Here is an 8,090-nt window from a genome sequence, read left to right on the forward strand (position 1 = left end):
GTCGGCTTCATATTATGGACAAACACTATACATATTAGATCATCACCTCATTGTTATGTATCTTTTGTGGGATATTGAGACACAACCATTTATTTTTTTAGTGCCCTTTATCCATTGTATTTTAGAGGGCCATCATGAGCAAGATTCTCATGGGCTGGCCTACTATAACATTGTGAACTTTGATTCAGTAGGCTCATACACACTTTTGAAAGAAGGATTTCACTCATCTACTTTCTTGGTTAGTCCTTTAAGCCATTGTTTACTTTATTTGGTATGAGAAAAATAATTGGGTTTTCTAATAGACTTATCGACCTAATTATGATATTAGGAAGGATATTTTTTAGCTTATCCGATCTAGGTTAATTAAGCTTGCACCATGATATCAGATCCCAACCACCCTCAGATCCATATAACACCTTCTAGTATCATGAGGTACCGCTGCTCATGGTGTCCATTGAACTCTAGTTTGCATTTTAGCTATTTTGCAAAATCAGTAAACCGGTTTCAAGCTCTTCTAAAAGTCAATTAACCAATTTGTCAATTTTTTTCTAGGTTTCTACTTATACAACCGATCGATCGATTATGGGATTTCTAGGAATTGGTCGACTAGATACCTAACTTGTTCAGGCATTCTAGGTATTGGACCTTTTGATTATTTTTTCTTTGGTTTGTTTTATACATGTTGCCTGAGGTCTATCAACTCTAAGCAATGAATCTTTATATTTCTTAGAGTATACCCCTCATGTCTTTGTACAATCTTTTATTTTTATACAAATTACTCTTATATATATATATATATATATAAAAAAAGGAGATTTAGCCTTTCCATCAAGAAAAAGTGATTCTTGCCATCATGAAGAAAAAGAAGAGCCCTGTAATGAGAAGAACTAACATTTTCATCAAGAAGTCAAGCCTTAATAGTGGGAGAATCGTCCTTGTTATTAGAAGTAGAAGCGTTGCAATCAAGAAGTTAACTTTACTATTAGAAGACTTCAATTCAACTATGGTTAGATAAGTCACTGCTAGACCATAAGGCAGGTCATCTTTTCAAATGATCACATTTCAGAAAATTTCAAAATTCCTTAGTGAAGTCGTTTCTTGACTTTACAGCTTTTTAAAATTTTTCATACACTATCTTTTCCTTTCAAGCTTACTACATAAAGTCCATGAAAAAACATTTTTTAAAAGGCCTTGTATTGTAAGCAATGTAAAGAAAAAGCATAATCCAAAATTTGACTCTCAATACCAAAATATATTTCAAAAATACAAAACAGATAAAAACAAAATCAGAAAAAAGAAATGTTTTTGATGCATTTTAGTCATTTATACCTATGCCAAAACACTTTTTGTTTAAAATAAAAACAAGAGTTCAAGAATATGCTTTCGACACATCTCGACCATTAACATGTCCATTTTATAATTTGTGATTGCTTTTCTTATTAAATTGTTGTTAGCATTATTTTTTGAAAAAAAAAATACAAAAAATAAGAAAATCAAAAATCAAAATATAGAGCAAAATGAACAAGCTAAAATGCAAAATAAAAAAAAAATTAAAGAACCAAAAAAAGATAATATAAGGATATTCTTATAATAAGGGATAAAAAAAAAATAAAACCCCTAAGAATAGTAGTATATAAATAGAGATATTAAGCCAAAATAAAAGGGGGAGCTACCATTAAAAAAAAAAAAAAAATTACCACTATTGTATGAAAAAAAAAAGGAAAAAAAAATCATTATTCATCTTTTTCTTTCTCTCTTCCACAATCAAACCCTAGCCACCATTAACACCAACCTCCACTACCATAAACACCGACAAGCTAACTATGATGCTAACAACCTACCTATGATAACATTTATTGAACCATGATGCCAACAACTAAACCATGACAATAATAGCAATGATGTTCCTTCTCTCTTAATAGTGGTAACGAACCAAGAAACAACCAAAACTTCTCTTTTTAATTTCCCTCACTTCGTACTTCTATTTTTGACAAGGCAACCACCATTCTCTTCATATTGGAGCCCTCCATAAAACCCCTACATCAATTAAAGCTAAAACCCTTACATCATTATAGATCAAGGAAAAATAAAAATAGTCATTAAAATTTCTCTCTCCTCTAACCTCTAAACAAAGCACCACCACCATAATTTTTCTCTCATTGACAAGTACTAAACACCATATATATCATGTGACCACATGACCTTTATATGAGTAGTTAGAGAGAGAAGAAAAAACTAGTATAGAGACAAAAAGGAACCAAGATTTCATTGGTTTTAATCTCTCTTAATTAGTAACGGTGGATAACATTGTTGGCACTAGAAGGAAGACCATGGAGTGACATATCCTATTGGCCCTTTCATGTATCAATCAAGTATTAGTGGCATGTGGAACAATATGCTAACGATAACAACCCTCACTAGAATATTGTTGTCACGCGTCATCACTCTGTCCTCTTGTTCAACCATTATTTCATCCTTTTTTAGTCCACTTTGACCACCCTAAAAGATCCATTTTGAACCCTAAATATCTTTTGAATAATTATTTTAGTTTATTTTTTATCTTAGTGTGTACTGAGATAAGATTTTTTTTGAATTGAACAAACTTTAAGATTGATTGTACATGTGTTTGGACATTTGAATTTATTATGTGTTTGATATTTTGATATGACTTGCTTTGTGTGCATTATGAGTACATTCAATGTAATTTCAAGTTTTTGTGTGCACATCGAGGCTGAATCCTTCAAAATTTGCATCTTACCTATATTTGAATATATTGGTCAATCTCTTATGTTATTTATACATGAATTTAATTTTACATAGGAGGATAATGTTCACACTTATACATAAATTTGCAGTGGGTTTTGTAACTTGTTTATAAAACCCATCAAGGGTTCGATTCATATTAAAAGACCTTGCTTAACAAAGGTCGACATTCTAATGTTTTAAAAAATATTTCATTTACTAAATCATGTTAGCTTAATCTCTAATATATTTTTTTCATTTTTGATATGTACTATTCAATTAAAATGCTAAAGGTAAATGAACTTATAACAAGTCATTAATTTGGATTTGAATGAGAGTAGTACCCTTATCTTGTAATTTTGCTTACAAAATCAAAACCTTGTTTTAAAGTGCACAAGTCAAACATCCATCAACAATTCCTAGAATAAATAAACCCTTAAAAGTCATTACTTTTATGTATCAATTATGGGTGACAAGGTGTTTTGTTCATGTGTGATGCAAATATTTTGACCTTGAATGGTTATCCATTGATAATGCTTATGCATACATGAGTCATCTTTAATTAGTGTGCATAAATATTAATTAGGGGAAAAAAAATCTAAAACTAAAACATCAATGTGGTTGATAATAACAACACACCCTAGGATAAATAAACCTTCATCGGTCATTGTCCACGAACTTGGTTGTATAAATATATGTTTAGCAACAACTCTTACTAAAATTTGGATTGGGTTCAATGAATCTAATATAGGCCCATCTAGTTATTAACTAATATCTACTGATTGACTATTATTAGTCATGGGTCTTGATAAGGAGTAGTCAATTATAGATATGTCAACGCACCAAGTAAATAGAAATGGAAAAAATGACGTCGTCATAAAAAGGATAGGCTTGAGCCCGTGCACCCAGTTTTTATCTCATTGTAAATGTCAAAATGATTGGCTTTGATTAATGAAGGATTATTTGCATTGATAAAGATAAATTTGTTTAGATTGTTAGTTTATTCAAATTGGATAAAGAATTAGTCAAGTTTATCTTATAGGATATAACGTGATTGTTTATGTTTTGTTTGGATAAATTATATAAAATGATCAGATAAGTTTTATCAAAAGAATATAAATACAAGTTATCCGAAGATAATTGTTAGAGAAGTGTTTTTGTGAAACACATTAGTAGTCTATTACGAACATAACAAATTAGAAAGCTTGAAGATATTTTTTATCAAAGTTTCTTATCCTTATCACATGTATGTGTATATAAGGAAGGATAATTAGAAACATTAGAAAAACGATCAACACTAGTAGCGGAGAAAAAGTGTCAAACCAGCTAAAGAGTTACGTAGAGTTTCATAGCATATATTTTTTAATGATAATTCTTCGCTCAATGGTTAGAGAGCCAACAAACTTCTAGAAAGAGTTTTATGTTAACTATTAGCAACTATATGTTCCAGTTAAGATGCCAATAGCTTAAAGATCACCAGGTGTTCTGGCAAGCTACTGTGGTAGAAGACAAAATATAGTGTTTGTCTTTACAAGCAAGGTAGTAAAGGTATAAAGAATTTGTAGTTGAAAAAACTCATCTTGTAATCTTTTCAACTAGTAAGAATTGTCTATCCTAGGTTTGGCTGTCCTAAAGAGTTTTTTTTTGTCTTTTAAAGAGTTTTTCAAAAGGTTTTCCCTTCATAACCAAATAACTTGTTCATTTCATTTTGTTTCGCAGTTATATTTATTTGGTTACTAATCAGTGTTAGCAAATTGCTTCTTAACATACAAGGAACAAAAATGGGACTTTTAAGTGGTATCAAAGCAAGTTCACTCATTCTAGAGTGAGATCTATTTTCCCTATTGAATATGTCAACATTGACTTCACCACCGCAATTCAATGGTGAGAACTATGCCTACTAGAAGGTAAGGATGACAACTTTCCTCACATCACTAATCGAGAAAGTTTAGCACTTAGTTGAGTATTGATAAACCAAGCTTAAAACACCTTTTAGCAATTCTACAAGAGATGAATCCACTGATTGTAATTGGAATAATAAAGGCCTGAATGTTATATTCATGCCAATCTCTCTTGATGAATTCAAAAGAATCTCCATATGTGAAATAGCCAAAGAAGCTTAGGATATTCTTTAAATTACTCATGAAAAAACCAAGACAAAAAAAATCCAAATTATTAATACTAATCTTAAGATTTGAGGAGATAAAAATGCTGGAATATGAATCTTTTAATGAGTTTTACACAAAACTTAATGATATTGTAAATTCCAAGTTCAATCTAAGAGAAAAAATAGAGTACTCGTGAATTGTAAAGAACATTTTGAGCATAGTTTTAAGACCCGACCCGGTGGTCGGCCTAGTCCAAGGCCTAGGTTTCGGGTTTTGATCAGGTCACCGAGTCGATTGGGTCCAAAAAAAAAATTTAAATCAAAACAACATCGTTTTAGTAAAAAAAAACAAAAAAGTCAACAAGTTTGTAGCCAGGTCTTAATTGGGTATACAGGTTCAACCCGTCGGGTCATACCAGGTTTTTCCTTCCCCTACTTTTTCTTCAACCCGGCCCGGTTCCAGCCCCGGATTGGCTGGGTGCAGGGTCGACCCGCAAGGCTGGGCCAGGTTTTAAAACTATGATTTTAAGATCCCTACCTAGAAGAGTTCGCCCAAAGCTAACAGCAAAAAAAGCAAAGATATGGACACTAAAATCTTTGTCTTTACTTGACATATTATGATAAATACAAAAGAAATTTCTAAGACAAACCATTTGCTCATCCTCTTCATCTTGCATTTAACCTTTCTACAACAATGGTAAGGATATCCTATCTTGCAACTATTGTCATATATGAAGTTGTGGTCAGTAAAAAGAAGTCACATCCTAAAGATTCTATCTCTTCTTAGCCCGAAACTCCTTAAACTAACCCCTTACTCCCTTTTTATAATTTCACAATTTCAAGTACTATCAAACAAGTTTGATAGTTTTACTAATAAGTGAGAACAAAAGATTGATGTTATTGACAAATTGCTAATAAGTATGCAGCAAGATACTGTGTAGGTTAATGACAGACTTATTTAACTTACCTTGGATGTCAAACATGTGTATCAGTTTGTTGTTGGTAAAGATAAGGACTAAGATTAGTGTTAAACCAAGAGGGAGACAAGGATACATGTAAAGGATGCAAAAAAGTTGGAGGAAGTTGACCATCATATTATTTTTTTGTTTTTTGTTTTTTTGAAATTTCACTTATTTTTAATTAGTAATGAATATTAAATATTATAGTCTGTAATAACTAGGATATTGTTTTAGTATAGGAACCTTTATGTTGAATACTTGATGCAGTTTAAACTTAATGCAATTAGTTGCATAACAATATTTAATACATGATAATTTTTTAACATATTATGAATTATTAGAATGCAATATGTTGCATGAAGTATTATTTTAATATGTTATAAACTGTTTGCATGAAACATGTGAAGAACTATTAAGATGTTGTTGCATAAATATTATGAATTGTTCTCATGCTACATAAAATTGTTTTAAGTGTGCTTGCAGGTATACTTTAATACAATTCATCCTTATTATGTTTTGTCACAAATTAGCCAAATATAAAGATTGTAAATGTCAAAATGATTGACTTTGATTAGTGAAGGATTGTTTGCGTTGATGGAGAATTAGTCAAGTTTATCTTATAGGATATAATGTGATTGTTTTTGTTTTGTTTGAATAAATTATATAGGAAGATTAGATAAGTTTTATCAAAAGAAAATAAATACAAGTATTCCAAAGATAACTATCAAAGAAGTGTTTTTATGAAACACGTTAACAATCTGTTAATAATGTAACAAACTAGGAAGCTTGAAGATAATAGTTATCAAAGGTTCATATCCTTTTCACATGAATATGTATATAAGGACAATCAGAAGCATTTGTGATAATAGCACTTATAGAGAAGCAAGAGTGCCCAACCAGCTAAAGAGTTATATAGAGTTTAGTAGCATATACTCTGACATAGTGATGTGAAGAAAATCTCAAAGAGAATTGTTTACTGAAGAGTTGGATATCCTATAGACTCCAATCCTAGAGGGAGTTGTTATATTAACTGTTAGCAACTAGATGTTCTAATTAGGACGACAACAGCTTAAAGATCATTAGGTGTTCTTGCAAGCTATTGTGATAGAAGACAAAAAAAAAAGTGTTTTTCTTGACAAGTAAGGTAATATAGGTACAAAGGATTTGTAGCTAAAAATACTAATCGTGTAATCTTCTAAACTAATAAAAGTTGTTTATTCTAGTTTCGGCTGCCCTAGAGGTTTTTTTTTTATCTTTTGAAAAGTTCTTCAAAAAATTTTCCCTTCATGATCAAATAACTTATTCATTTAAGTTTTCCGCACTTATATTTATTTTGTTATTCATTAGTTCTTAAAAAAGGATTGTCATTCATTGCAGTAGACCCATGTATGAAGATCACTGGCATTTTAGACACAATATTCTATTAAGAATAAAAGACAAGTAGCAAGACAACTTATAAAGAATGCTTTAGAATAATAGAATCTTCCCTTTAGTATAATTATTCCCTTATCTTATAACTCTAAAATGATCGGTTAGGGTTCTGATAAATATAATATTAAATGACAACTTCTTTATATTTTTTATAATTATCAAATATTTCTCTTCTCTTTACACTAAAAAGCCTTTTTCTTTTTCTAGGAAAGAAAATGGGTTATCGTGATATTGGGTGTGGCAATATTCATCGCTAGATAAGATACTACCAACTGTAATCATGCTACCACCTTGATTTTACTGGGAAAGCACTTGTATGAATACCATGTCATCAAGGTTAAAATCACGATACTTCCATGGAAAATCAAAGACAAATATCCCAAGTTGTGTTAGCCAATAGAGATCAATGAATAAACAGCTTCATGGCAGATACCTTTCACTCATTGATTTTTCTGCTTGGCTACTTGATTTCTATTTTCACCATTTCTTTATGTAAGAGTAGAGACATTAGATATTTCATCGTTCTCCATGGTTATGTACCTGTCTTTGCCCCATGCTCATGTAGAGCTTTCATCAACTTGGATTGAATTAATTGGTTCTCGTTGCTACAAGAGTCAGCTTAGAACGTCGTAATGGCCTATTCATGCCCGGTGGTGTCGGTTTTCTTTATGAGCCACCTGTGTTTATTCCTTGTTCTCATGATCTTTGGAATTTGTGGATTCAATTTCTCAAAGAGCCTTGGGTGCACAATCTCTGGCCTCCCCAAATTGGGTGGCTAGAAGACACGATGGTTAGCATCAACCAATAAACCATAGATTCCTCATCACGTTTAGCCTCTCCTTTTGAGAGAG

This window comes from Populus alba, chromosome 12, assembly GCF_005239225.2.
Source record: "Populus alba chromosome 12, ASM523922v2, whole genome shotgun sequence".
Classification (NCBI taxonomy): Eukaryota; Viridiplantae; Streptophyta; class Magnoliopsida; order Malpighiales; family Salicaceae; genus Populus; species Populus alba.